General features: G+C 51.9%; 1 pseudogene; it reads right to left on the bottom strand.

The window, feature by feature from the left end:
* Window positions 1-9,259: 9,259 nt before the first annotated feature.
* Window positions 9,260-14,469, bottom strand: part of LOC131412360 (ferritin light chain-like) — a 29,952-nt pseudogene continuing 24,742 nt past the window's right edge.

Genomic DNA, 14,469 nt, shown 5'->3' with positions numbered 1-14,469 from the left:
AACAGTAGAGAAATGGGCTCCTGCCCCACAAGGCCACAGCAGTGTGTGGATGTATAATACAACTACAGCGGAGTGAGGAGTTGGGACCAATAATTCTGTCTACCAAATGCAGTCATCTCAGCCTCTGTCAGTGCCCAGGTCCAGCTGTTGTCACCTTAAAGCCTTTATCCCAGCTGTTCCCTCCACCTAGGATGCTCTCTCCCACCCTCTCCCATTCATCCCGTGGCTGGCTTCTGTTCATCTTTTGAGCCTCAACTTAACATTATCCCTTTTAAGATCTTCCAATTTGCCCAGGGAGGGAATAGAACAAGATTTGGTGAACATGTGGCATCATCCCTGCCACAGCCCTCTGATCACGTAGAATAAAGGCCTCCCTCAGCTGAATGAGACGACCACCAAAAGTGGACAGAGAATGAGGCAGAACCCCCAAGAAGGAGATCTAAGAGTTAGGGACAAGGACAAACAAGAAGAGAAACAAAGGCAGAGAGACAGAAGGGTGAGGGGACAAAGGGAAGATGCCTAGGATGCAGAGTGACAGACACCGGCCAAGGGAGGCACAGAAGGAGACAGCTAAGAAAGTCCACGGAGCCAGTGGCAGCGGCTGTTGCAGAGAAATAAGCCCCAGAGGGGCCGTGGGAGAGAGGACGAGCCATTGCGTCCACCTGCAAACGCGGTGTTGGCAGTTTCCGCCCCACTATTTCATTATCCTCGGCCTGTCACCGACACACAGCAGCGGAATCTGAAATCTAATTTGGCCTTTGTCAGCTCCGTAAGTGGTGTTCTTTAGGGGTGATTCCCTGGTAAATGGACGGAAATTCTAAATTGGAAATCCACATTGGCCATCCGGGACCCGTTCTCCTGAACTCTGGGCAGGTCATTGTGTGTGTGCTAATGCCGGTGACAAATGGGAAGGTGCCAGGCTGCTTAGGCAGCGACTTCAGACAACCCAGCCCACCGGCCACTGGCCCCAGAGATCTAATGAGCCCAAGCCCGGGCCTGGCCCCTGATTGCTGTGGCAGCGGAGGAAATAACCCACAAGGATAAGGGTCTGGAACTAATTATTAGAGCAGGGGAGGGGAGGGACATGGCCTTCGAGGGGCTTGGAGGTTCAAAGAAGGAAGCCCCTGCCCCCTCTTCCTGGGGTTGTCTCTGGCCCAGTCCTTACCAGCTGCCAGAGAGAAGTCTCCAATATTCAGAGGGACTGTGACCCTCCCCGGCTCAAAAGTCTTTGCAGCAGATGCCTCTCAGCCGAGTGTCACCTCCACTAGCTCAGTGTCACCTCCACTCAGCCCACTTCTGATTGCAGCCACGCCTGTGGTGGATGGGTCTCCATAAGCTCAGATCCAGCTGGCACGGACAAGTCCTACCTCAAAGGGGCATTCCAGGCATCTTTCCACTTCTGCCCCAGGACCTTCTCAAACATTCCAGGAGATTGAGGGCTCACTTGGTTGTAGGGAAAGCTCAACTCAGAAAAGCAAGTGTCCCCAGGGGCACCCTTCAACCAATGGGGATGGGAGCTGGTGGAGAAATGCCTCAGCTCTCAGTCTTTGAGGCGGAGGATTCCGGGGCATTCGCAGGACGTTTGGTGGGGTCATGCTCCTATCACCCCCAGAAGCAACCTTGATAACTTACTCCTCCTTTGGCTTCTCCTCCCTCCCTGCCTCAGTCTCCCTGCTCTCCCACCCCTGCTCCCTGGGATCGTCCCCCAAATAAATCCCTGCACCCAGGTCCTTGCCTCAGGCTCTCCTTGCCGTGTTTTTACCACTGTATTCCCCAAGACACCCAGCCACCTTAGGATGTGTCCAACCCCTCTCTCGCCTGCATTTGCTTTAATGCTCTATTGTCACCATCTTGAAATTTTTAATGATCTTTGAACAAGGGACCACAGATTTTCATTTTGCACTGCACCCCACAAGTTACATGGCTGGTTATGCTCTGAATTTCCACCACTTTGTACTAAGCCTGGTGAATACTGAACTAAACTGACTTGAACTGAGTTTGGGGCCTCTGTTCCTCTTGCTCTCCTCTCTTGCTCCTGACCCCTTCCCTACTTTCCTTCTGACCTGGGACCTAGAGGTCGCCAGGTTCAGGGCAGAAAGCAACAAGAGCAGCTTGTGTGGTTTGGTGCCTGGGGCAGAAGGGAGTGGGGGCGTATGGCCCGCATCCTCCATAGTCCCAAGACCCCATAGACTACAGCACATCCTCTATCAGATCAGGGACCCCCTGTGGCACATCTCCCTGTGCGGAAAGCACACATTTTCATTTTAAACTGTCATTATACAGTTTTCACCATGTTTCAAAAAGCTAAGTCTGAGATAATTTGGAATTGCCCTAACTTTAAACCTTGGTAACAGGGAGCAGTGTTCCACCGAGAAGAGGTTACATGAGCCAAAGCGCTACAAAGATGGGAGGTTAACGGATGACCTCGAGCATCAGAAGCAGGCTGAGATTTTAGACAAGACCCATCTGCAAATATTGAGAAGTTTGGCCAGGAGAAGGGATCAGGGTGAGGAAATGCTTTTCTTAATTGGAAAAAAGACAGCCTCAGGAAAACGTAGCACACGTGTGGCGTGATCCCACTCTCGTCTGGTTTTCACCGTGAAAGGGGAAGATGTCGAGGCTGGGAGCACAGACAAAGGAGACCAGAGGCCTCCCGGGGATTTGCAGAAAGCAATCACAGATAAGCTTCTTCCACCGGGGCAGTTAAAGCCGCAGAAAGCAAAGGTGTGGGGTTTAACACCTCCGCTAGCTGACCAGAGGTCTCAGGGGCTCAGACGAGACTCAGAGAAGCCAAAATTAAATTGCCTTGAGAATGAGAAAAGGGAAGAGTCGAAGAAAAATTAAGCTTAATTATTAGCAGTTAAGGGCTAATGAGGATGCCTGATTTACCTAAATGTTTGGCTATTTCTACATCGTGCTCTAAATTAGCTATCACTACATGTAGTCATTAGAGATGAGTTAGTTGTTATGCTATGTTATATAATAAATTCTACTGCACATACACATTTTATGTATACACACACACACATACAGCATTGGTTTTGTTTTCTTTTGTTTTGTTATTGCAATGCATAGAATTGGGAAAACATTGAATGTCCACAATTATCCTCTACCATGGAGGGGCCTTTTGTTCAGGCTGACTCTAGCCCGGACCCCGCAGTCCCCCTAGTGGCAGCCATCCAAACTGCAGCATGAGACCAGGAACTCATGAACAGTTTCAAATGGGGAATGTGTACAAGAGACAGGAAAAGGGGAAGGCATCAGTTTCCTGATCTAACATGGGATAAGCCCTATACTTGGGGGGAGGAGGGGGGCATGACTGCTTCATGGTTGGTAGTCGGGGGTTCTTGGAGGCCAGGGAATCTTAGTGACTGGAAGAAATCAGAGGCAAAGAAGCCACCCCAAACCAAGAACGGCTCCCTTCCCTGCGCCCAGGTGCAGGAAGGAAGAGAACAGCAAGGAGACCTCAGAGCGAGTGTAAGGGAATTGCATCTCAAAGAGGACCGCTGAGGAGCCAGAGGGAGGAGGAGAGACACAAGGAGGACCTCCCGGGAGGAGCAGGAAAATGTTCTCAGCAAGGCCAGGGCAAGTGGAAGGTGGAGGAAAGCAAGTTCCTACTGACCTCAATCATTCAAAACACGGGCCTGGGCTCGGCACATAGATAAATGGCGGGCCCCGCAGCCACCGTGTTAAAGAGAGCAGATGACATACCTGAGCAAGCGAACTCCTCTGCTCAGAGCATCCAACCTCCGCACCTTCCCTCAGCCGGCAGTAGATCCAAACCTGGTCACAGCCGAACCCTGGCAAAGGGCACAGTCTTGGGGGGCCTGGAAATGTCTTCCTGTGGATGCTACTAACACACCCAAATCTTATTCTCACGTGGGGGTTCGATTTTTTATTTCAGTGCAGATGACCTCTCCTGACTTGATCCCTGAAGTGGGTCCAACAGCAGGAAAACTTCCCCACTGGCAACTCTGGATGAGTCCCAAGAGCATGGGAGCATAACAGGAGATGAAGTTATAGCACCAACCATGTAAGGAACTCGGAGCAGGGGGCACGGTAAACCCAGGAGCCTTGTCCCGCTGGAGCCTCCAGCATGTAGCTCACAGGCGTCTCCCTGGTTACAGGAGCCCCACCAACCAGAAGGAAGATTCCAGCGTGTGTTTGGGTTGAACTGAGTGAGCCGGAGAAAGGGCAGCCTCTTCCTGGCCTCCGAGCATGACGCATCTGCCCACACCTCAGAACCCCTGTCCCTGAGGCGTCACAGCCCTTGGAGCCCTCACGGGGAGCCAGGCCACTGGGGTCCACATTTGGACGCTGAAGCACTGCTGCTGGCATCAGGGGCCGACAGAGCCCTGCCACTGGGCCTGCACAGCTGCTGCCATCTCGGGTCACAGCTCTTGGACTTTTTCCCCAGGTCTCCCTGGGGCCTCTCTAAGCCTTTCTGTTCCCTCCTTGAGCAGCCTTTATTCTCATACTGGGATCCCCCACTTAGAGAAGGGGTTCCTCTCCTCAGAACTGCCAGGGTGCAGGGGAGAGGGGTCTGCGGGCTCCTCGTCAGGCATCTAAATCTGGCCCTGGGCTTGCCTCTGCTCCTCTGGAGGATGAGGTGGCCAGACCAGAAGACCCCTAAGGAGCCTCTGCTCTGGCCACGCCTGCAGTAGGTGGCTGCACCCCTCTCTGGGGGCCCTGGAACCAGGTGCCTGGGCAGATGGGCGGGCAGCTCTGGATTCAGGCAGCACGGTCCACAGTTGAGATGGACAACCCCTGCACTGGCCACACCTGCTCCATCCGACACCCTCTGGCGGCCCCCAAGGCAGCCTCAGGGCAGACTCTGCAGAGAATCTTCTCCATCGCTCCAAACACCATTTCGAGACCCAAGAACACGGGCTCTGGAGCCAGACCCAAGTTGAAATTCTGACTCTCACTTGTAACTGTATGATCTTGGAGAGGTTATTTCACCTGCCTGAGTATCAGTTTCCACATCTGTGCACTTGGCGTGGTAGTTGGTCCCAAGGAAACAGCCAGATAGGGGCTCAAAGGAGAGAGCCAAAGAATAAATAACAATACATAAGCGGGGAGAGATTCAAAGATACCCAGAGACAAACATCCTGAGGATAGAGGCCCAGGACAGGGGTTTAAGCCCCCAAGATAGAAGCAGAGACGTCTTGCTGGAGAGGAAACAGCAGGAAGGTTTGGGGAGAGTCGTTCTCACGGCCGCTGAATAATTCACAGGGCAGGCGGGATGGCATATGCTTCCTCTAAGCCCTCACCAGCAGGAATACCAGCCTCCTCCCCCTCTCTCCCATTTCCCACCAGTCGTCGCCCAGGAAACCGGCTTCCTCCTCCTCCTGGAGGAAGGGCCGCCTGGGGCCAGAGAACTGGGTGATGGAGGGTGGAGAGAACGTGGAAGGGGAGTCGTGAGGCCGGGGCGGGTGCAGGCAGCCCAGGAAAAGTCAGCTCTGCCGGTCACTGCCAGGCAAGAGGGCAGGAAAATCTAGGTGAAGAGGAGGCAGGGATCCTGGAGACCCACTGTCCTTAGAAGCCACTGGAGATGCTAGGAAATGAAATAATAAAGGTCCAGGAACAGAAACTGCTGACAGTGACGGGTCAGAAATGAGGCTGATTTGGACAATGTCCAGGGGCAAAAGTGTGCTCAGGACTCTGGTCTGCTTTCCTTAGCGCCCTTTCTAGGTGTCGTGTCTGGCTTCCCTGGGGACCCCACTCTCCACTTTCTCCTGTACCTGGCTCTATCTCTCTGGAGAGCCCAGGCGTCTCCTAAGCTTGCAGTGGACTTGCAAAAATAGCTCCTTCCCAGCTCATCTCTGGCACACGTTCCAGCATCATCCTTGTCTTCGTATAGACCAACACAGGCAGCCCCTGGCCCAGGGGTGCTGGCACCTCCTGTGTCACTCCCTTCCAGCTGCCTTCCCCATGGGTACCTGCCCTAGGGCCCCGCTCATCACCTGAGCCTGGCTTCTCTTGTCTTACGTCTTCAAACTGCCCCCCAGGGCCCAAGACCCTTGCCTTGTTCCTGCCCCATATCCTGTAGCGTCCCAAGGTGCCCTCATGTTCTCAGATTACTTCCTAATGCAGAAGACACCCAAATCTGTCTCACACAGTAGATACACTAATCTAAGAAACAGAAACTCTATGGCCTGGCCAGTGTAGGTGGCTTTACGGTGTCATGAAAGAAGGAGGTCTTTATTGATAAATCAACTGAGGCTCAGCTCCTACTGCATCTGAAACCATAACCAGTTACTGGTTGTAGAACCTTGTGTGAGTGGCTCAACCTCTCTGAACCTCAGTTTCCTCATCTGTAAAATGGGGAGGGCCCTGTCTCATAGCATTAAGTGAAATGAGACAGTACAGCATACAGTAAGTCATAGCTGTTGTTGTTTAATATTATTAATATTATATTATATATAACATTTTAATTATATACAACATGTGTTGTATTGTTCCATGTGTTAGTCCTTCCTCCTATCCACGGATATTTTTTCTGCTCACCCTAAAGGAGCTCGTACTTGAAGCTCAGCTGACAGAGTTCCATTTTAAACAAAGTCTAAAACACTGAAAACTTTACTGAATTAGCAAATTTGTCATCATTGTCTGAGCAAGCTATAGTTTTTTATTGAATTTGTCAAACATGATAATTTTATTGAGCAAACCAAATTATGTAAGGTTGCCTTTGCACTCCTAAATTAAGAGAGTGACTTTAGATATAAAAAGGGTGCTACAAAAATAAGTATTGCATATGTTTCAAATTTTCCCAAAATTTCAATTTTTCCCCATAAAGAAAAATAAAAGGTTCGGGTCATTTTTTTTTTAACCTAGGCTTTCCAAGTTTCCAGAAGTGTTATATTTCTTGGCCCCATAAGGTGAGGGAAATATGCCAGAAGCACAGGATTGTGTGTCTGGGACACCCTCAAGCTCGACAGCCCTGTGTCTGAGTCACCCACCTACAGCCCAGTGAAGTGGGATTGAGCTGGGAGCCCTGGACTACCTCCCCAGGCTCTGAGCCGGAGGCCCTAGTCCCCTCCCCAGGTTCAAGGCCTCAAAACAAGAGGACAGATTTTGCCTGGCCCCAGTCCCAGATGGGTCTAGTGTTTCCTCCCTGTCTTCAGTTCCAAGCCCTTTCCTGTCTGTTCTCCTTTCTCATACCAACCACAGTGGGTTGAATGGTGTCCCCCAAAAAGACATGTAGAAGTCCCAACCCCCTAGTACCAGTACATGCGACCTTATTTGGAAATAGGGTCTTTGCAGATGAGGTCATACTGGAGTAGGTGGGCCCTTAATCCAATATGACTGATGTCCTCATAAAAAAAGAGACACAGAAACACACAGGGAGAAGGTCATGTGACGACCGAGGCAGAGATTGGAGTGACGCAGCTACAAGCCAAGGAATTCCAAGGGTTGTCAGGAGTAACCAGAAGCTAGGGGAGAGGCAAGGGAAGATTCTTCCTCGAGCCCTCAGGGGGAGCGTGGCTCTGCCGACACTTTGATTCCAGACTGCTAGCCTCCAAAACTGTGACAAGATAAATGTTTGTTACTTTAAGTCACCCAGTTTGTGGCCATCCATTATGGCGGCCGAGGGACACCACTGCACCCACCAACTCCAATCACCAAGGGAAGCAGACAAGCATGACTTCCCCTCCTTTACTGACAGACAAACAGAGGCTAGGGGAGGTCCCCAAGGTCACATCCTCCAGGGAAGTGGACAACCGGGGTCTCCTAACGGCCCGGGGGAGGGGGAATGAGCAATAGACTTGAATCGAAGAACCGAGTTCAAGTTCCACTTTTTCTGCTCATTTGCTGTGACCTAGGGAAAGTCGCATAGCACTCTCCTCTCTTGAGAACCATCTTTTTGTTTGTTCATTATCTGTCTCCCTCCACCCCACCCACGTAGGATGGAAGATCAGGAGGGCAGCAATTTCTGTCTGTTCTTGCTCTCTGCTGTACTCAGTGCCTTATCCCATAATGATGGAGGGCATATAGGAAGCCCAAGTAAATATTTTTTAAGTGGATGGATGACTCCCTCTGCCAGGCCTTGTCCTGGGCCCTAGGGCTACAAAGACGCATTAGGCATGGTCTCAGGCTCCCAGACAGTGGGAGAAGCTGACGTAGAAACAGAGAAAAGAGCAAAGTGGTGTGGGCCAGGAGGAGGGAATGGGAACTCTGCTGGAGATGGGGGTCAGGACAGCTCCACTGAGGAGACCATTGAATGGGCCTTGAAGGATGAATAGGAGTTCCCTGGGACCACACTCTGCCATGCTAAAAATGTTTGGCCTGGCACTGGTAGGTGATGGGGACCCACTGAGGGCTTCAAGCAGAGAGATAATAACAGGACTAGATTTGTGCTTCAGAACGATCTCTCTGGCTGCTGGAGTGGAGGATGGAGTGGACGGAGCATTGGGAGACAGGGAGAGCTGCGAAGGGTCTGTAATAACAGGCCGGGTAACAGATGATGAGGCCAGAACTAGGGTGTGTTGTCTGGGTTGGAGAGGAAGGGACTGATTCAATCGAATGTATGGCCTCTTAGACACCAGAGGGGGACATTCTCTAATGGCAAGGAAGAGAATGAGGAGCTGGGGGCAAAACCTAGTGGGATGAAGGTGGGCTCCAGGCAGGGATGTCTGTTGATTGGCGTTGATTTTGACTGGCCCAGGCGGGTGTGTCGGAACAACATCACATCTTTTCCCAGCTTCCGAGGTCCAAAGACTCTCACAGTGGGCAGTTTGGGGAGATAATCTTCATGCTGGCCCAGCAAAGGAGAGATGTGGTTTGCTTTTGGTGACCCTCAGTCTGGGGAACCGAATCTGAGATGGATGCTTTGGAACTGTCATCCTGGTGGTCATTGGTAAGCTGGCAAGAGCAGCCTTATGCGGAGGAACGGGGACAGAAGGGCTGAAGAAGCAGAGAAAGCGAGTGCAGACGGCTCGGTCAAGAAGTTTGCCTACAATGAGAAGAGGATAAGGGGCTGAGGGAGAAATCTGTGCATGTTCTTGGACTGAAGGGAAAGAGACAATAGCGGGGAAGTTACCACAGCGAGCCCTGCTCCCAAAAAATGGATGGGAAAGGATACTGGGCAAAGGTGAAGATATTTACCTTGAACAGAAGGATTCAGAAAATTTGATCCCCAAAAGATGGACTGTGTCTAGTGAGAAAGGGCATAGCATGAAGGAACATTCTCAACTAATGGCCTCTTTTTCTAATGAAGCTAGAGCTGTGTCTGTTGAGAGTGAGGGGGTCGGTGGGGTCAGGGCTCCAGGAAGGTGAAAGTGGAGCTTTCACTGGTGTAGCCAGTGAGGAGAAGGGGCTGCCAGGAGGAGGCAGTAGGACCATGATGGTGGAGGTCCCGAGGGGGTGAATTCTCCACCAGTGCCTGGGACCCAGGGTGCCGGGCAGAGCGGTAACGCTGGACTGATGGGGTGGGTCCGGTGTCCTACAGTCGCGCTTGGACTGTCAGATCGTGTGTCCAGATTTTTGAGTGGGAAAATATGTTGCCTGCTGTCTCAGTTAGGGTCTCAGCAGGAAACAGATGGCACACTCAAATTGGGTAATTTAAGGAGAGTTTATGAAGGGTCTATTTACCAAGGTGTGGGCAGAGCGTAGGCGAACCACAGTTCACTCAGGCTGGTTGGGGGAGGCTGGAACTGTGTTACCACCCCAGTGCTCCAAGGGCCCGGGCAGGGGTGGCAAAGTCACCCAGAGAGAGAGCCCTGAAGCGGGCCAGCCAACAGAGACTGAGCCCTTTGGTCAGCCAGCAGGGAGGAGCCAGGGAAACAAATACCCCAACCTCACTCTCCTCCCTCCCTCCCTCCAGGCTCCTGCCGGGAGTCCCCATTGGCTGAAGTCAACAGGAAGCCAGGGGCAAAGGAGCCCGTTTATGGGTCCCTATGGCACAGCAGGCTGGAGACAGGTGAAGGTAGATCGGGAGGGGCAAACGGAAGACATGGAAGCCAGCTGTAGGGAGCTCCATCTTCAGAAATGCTGTGCTACCTGTGGAAGAAGGAGCAGGCTAGCTCTTGTGGCCCCAGAGGACTCAGACAACAAAGTTGTGATTTCTCATGTGTCAGAAGGGGAGAGTGTAACGTGGGGGAAGAGGAGGCACTTCTCTTCGGTCTCACAGCTCACCCCCATTCCTCTTCCTCCCGCAGCACCTGATTTCTCTCTGGCGCCGGAGAGGCGACACTCCTGTTTAGAAAGAGTTAGTGATCAGATTCCGTGATTAGGAGGAAGAGGGTGGGAGACAGAGAGAGAAAGAAGAAGCTACCGCGGGTTAGAACCTCTGGGGCTCAGTGTACAGCTGGGTGGACAGGCAGACAGACCAGGGACCACGCCCCACCGGCCCCTATCCTGCTGCTTGTCCCGTCAAGTACAATTGAGTCAAAGGTGCTAATAGATCCCTGAGAAAGATAGATGGAGTAATCAGGGTGAATGGAATTAACATGCGCAGGGTAATCAACACTCATTAAGCCAATTTAGTGAAGTGATGACCTCAGTCAGCTTTTATTTAATCATATACTTAAATGTCAAATCAATATGCAAATCTCACCCAGGCCTTTTCCAATTATAACCCGTTAAAAACTTGCAAGTAAATCAATGCAGCCAGGCAGAGCGGGCGAGGCAGGGAGAGACAAGCCGGGACCCAGACGACGGGACAGCGGGCCTTTTGTCTACCCACTCCCCCTGCCCCTCCTCCCAGGGCCCTCACGGGTCCACCCCACTCTTATCCTACCCCCACCATCTGCCATCAAAACTGAGCCCTCCTGTGTCCCATCCATGCCCTGGAAATGGCTGTAAGGAAAAGGCCTTTCCCTAAAGGGCCACATCATAACCACAGTCACACCTCCATGCACTCAGCACTTTGCTTTTTGCAACGAGTGTTTGTGCTCACTATCTTGTTGGAGCCCCCCAAAACCCCAACTAGGTAGACATTAATATCCCCAATTTACCAACGACGACACGGAAGCCTAGGAAAACCCAGGGGCTCCTCCCAAGACAGCAGCTCACCAGTAGAAAAGGGAGCCCGTGACAGCATCCTGAGGGCAGGCCCAGTGCGTGTGAAGGAGCCAACACTGGTGCCTCTGAGAGTTTCGGGGCTCCTGGCCTGCAGCTCTGAACCATTCCCAGGGCTGGAGATGGAAGGGCCCTGACCGAGGAGGGAGACAGAGAGGAACACAGCAACCCGGCTGGCAGAGCCAAGATCTGGTGCCCCTGGCCAAGGCTGGAACCATGAGATTTACAACGTGCCAGCCCTGCATACTCATCCCAGATGGGGTCAGAGATAGACAGCGCAGGTAGAGCCGGCTTCTGGTGTTAGCATGAAGGACCTCCTGTCTCAGAGACCCCTCAGCTCTAGGCAAACCCAGATGGTGGGTCCCCCTAAAGATGAGCTAGCTGAGGCTGTCCACAGGAGGGAGGCCATCCACCTTCCATCCTCCACCCAGCAGCATGGGCGCAGCTAAGGCAACTCCTTCCGACAGTTTCATAACCAGAAGGCAGAGGAAGAGGGGGCGAGAATAAGAGGCATGAAAGGGAGGAGCCAGATGCTCACCATCCAGTGCCTGCAGGTATCCGGAAGTGTGCTGGGAGCATCCACATATATAATCTCATTTAACCCTTGGAACAACACTAGCAGGCAGATTATCATTCCCATTGTATAAATGAAGAAACCCAGGCTCAGATCAGTTAAAGAACTGACAGGAGTGATTACTTTTCTGAACAGACTTTGACCAGTAAGTCACTGCCAGGGAAGCAGAAGCGAGAGCCACAAATGGACTTGGCTGTACCAGCCCCTGTGGGCCAGACAAGAGAAGAGAAGAACTTGGGCTGACAGATGCCCCTCCTCTAGGAAAATGCAAGTGTTAAAGCATTTTCCTCATAGAGAGATGCAAGCCCCTGTCTGGGGCTTCAAAGGGGAAGATGGCCCCAGAGGGAGAAATGGGGACCTACAGTGAACCGGGACCTGGAGTGATCCTGGTAAAGAAGGAGAAGGAGGTCTGAAGGTGTCTAGGGAGGCAGGGGAAGCCCAGATTTAAAGGCGATTTGTGCAGAAGGCAGGGACCAGGGCAGAGAGCCCCACAGACCCACGGGACCTGCCAGAGCACGGGATTGCCAAGGCCGCCAAAACTGCCAAGGGGACTGAAACATAACAGGAAAGAGGTTAAGATGCATCTCAAACCCCAGAAAAATTTCCATCCAGGAAGATGAGAAAGCCACGAAATCCTGGAGAACAGATGAGGAGAGAAAATTCCAGACAAGCCAAATGTCTTCATTTTGCAAAATGAAGAAGTGCGTTTTTCTAACTTGACCTCCACCTGGCAAGGGCCTAGGACATCCGGTTTGTGCACACATGGAAGGCAAGTCGTGTTCGTGGTCACCAGGGCCCGGCACGGTCCTCCCAACATTTCCACTCTGTCGACTAACCTGTCAACCTAGCGAAACTCAGGGGGATTCAAGAAGTCTCTCAGCTTCTTTGTGGAGAAGTGTAAGGGAGCTGGATGGCAGAGCTGCTCGGGAGATTCGTAATGGCTGGTAGGGAAGAGTAAGCAGGATTTGCCCTTGTGGGTCTGGGGCCTGGGAGTGGCAGGGAATTCCAGGCAGAGGGAACAGCAGACACAAAGGCACGGCAGAGAGAGACTCAAACAGGGCTGGTGATCATTCCTTCCTGAACAGTAAGCACGTCACTTCCCGCCCACAGGATGGCCCTCACCACACTCACACCACTCACTTCCTTGACCTAACCAACCCCCACAACACTCACTTATCTCATTCCTCAGATGAGCACTTATTCAGCACCTACTGTATGCCAGGCACTGTTCTAGGCACTGGCATACAGCCACGCACAGGGCAGATGAGGCTCTGCTTTCACGGCCTTTAGAGTCTAACAGAGAAGACAACGCTGAGCTAGTATTTCCAGCTCCACTCTCTCTCCTGGTCACAGGGATGTAAATGCTCCATGTTCTGGATGACTCCTGAATCTGCATCTCCAGCCCAGTCCTTTCCCCAGAGCACCAGATGCACGTTTTCCATGGCTTCCTTGATATCTACATTGGCATTTCTATCAAGTATTTTAAAGTCAACGTCTCTAAGAAAATGATTCCACACCTTCCCCCTCCACAAAACCTGTTCCTGCTTCTCCTCCAGCCTTCCCAGTTACTCGGGCAAAAACCTGGAAGTCATGTTACATTCCTGTCATTGTGCACGCACGCACGCACACACACACACACACAGGCACACAATGTAATCCATAGCCAAGTCCTTCTGGTCCTAAGGTCATACGCACATAAATATCCCAAATGTGACCACTTCTTACTACTTAGACAGCCACCACCCTGCTCAAAGCCACCATCGTCTGTCTCCTGAACCGTTAAACCAGTCTCCTCACTGGTCTGCTTGCTTCCCATAACTCACCACCCTAGAGTCTGTACCCCTGCTGTTGCCTGAGTGATTTTTTAAAAAAATAAATCAGACTTTTTCTCTCCCCTGCTCAGAACCCTCAACCACAAATCATGTTCCAGGCCCTGCAGCCTGGGAGAAAGTAAAGCCCCAGTCCCACGCCCTCTCTCTCTGTCCCCCTCTACATCAGCTGTCTTGAAAGGGTTTTCCTTTACTCACTCTCTCCACTCCTTCATCTCCCAGTCCCATCACAGCCACTGCCATCTGCCTCCGAAACTGCTCTCACCGAGGTGACTCATGACCGTCCAGTGGCCAGATCCTAGGCTCACTCCACAGCCTCCGGTCTTCCTCAGCCGTGACATTCTGCCCACGACACTGCATTTCCTCCTCCTCCTCCTAGGGTCCCCTCCCTGGGGTTTCTGGACCCCAGCAATGCCCTCGTTCTCCTCTCTCCTCTCTGACTTCTCCTCCATCGTCTCTCAGACTCCCTCCAGCCGTTACATAAATGGTGGTGGTTCCAGGGTTCAAAACTTGGCCTTTTTTCTGCTTATTGTAAATACTTTCATCCATTTTCACTAATTCACCGTCACTAATTCTCTGAAGTTTCCCTAGTCTAGGTCTTCAGCCCAGACTCCAGCCCCGGACCTATAACTATAACTTTGTCCTGGTCACAGCACCACAAGCCAACACGTCAAAGCTCGCCATTGTCTTATCACTTTATCTATACGTGGACCCTATTCGAATCCAATTTCCAATGCCAGAAATGTTGGCATCACCCAAATCTCCTCTCTCCCTCCACCCCTATGCCTAATTTGTACTTAGCTTTGTGGTCTAATCTTCCTCCTTAATAGCACTTGTGTCTCTCTCCTCCTTCTACTGCTCTGCCTCACGGAAGGCCCTCAGCACCTCCCACCTGGATCACTACCTACAGGCTCACCTCCTCCAATCCACCCTCCAGTGTCACCGCACCGAAGAGGTTTTTCTGAAATCTAGATCTGTCCATGTCACTCTTTTCCTCTGAACCCTTCATTGGTGTCTCAACTAGCTGTTGCTGCGTTACCCCAA

This window comes from Diceros bicornis, chromosome 13, assembly GCF_020826845.1.
Source record: "Diceros bicornis minor isolate mBicDic1 chromosome 13, mDicBic1.mat.cur, whole genome shotgun sequence".
Lineage (NCBI taxonomy): Eukaryota > Metazoa > Chordata > Mammalia > Perissodactyla > Rhinocerotidae > Diceros > Diceros bicornis.
This window is presented reverse-complemented; position numbering and strand designations above follow the sequence as displayed.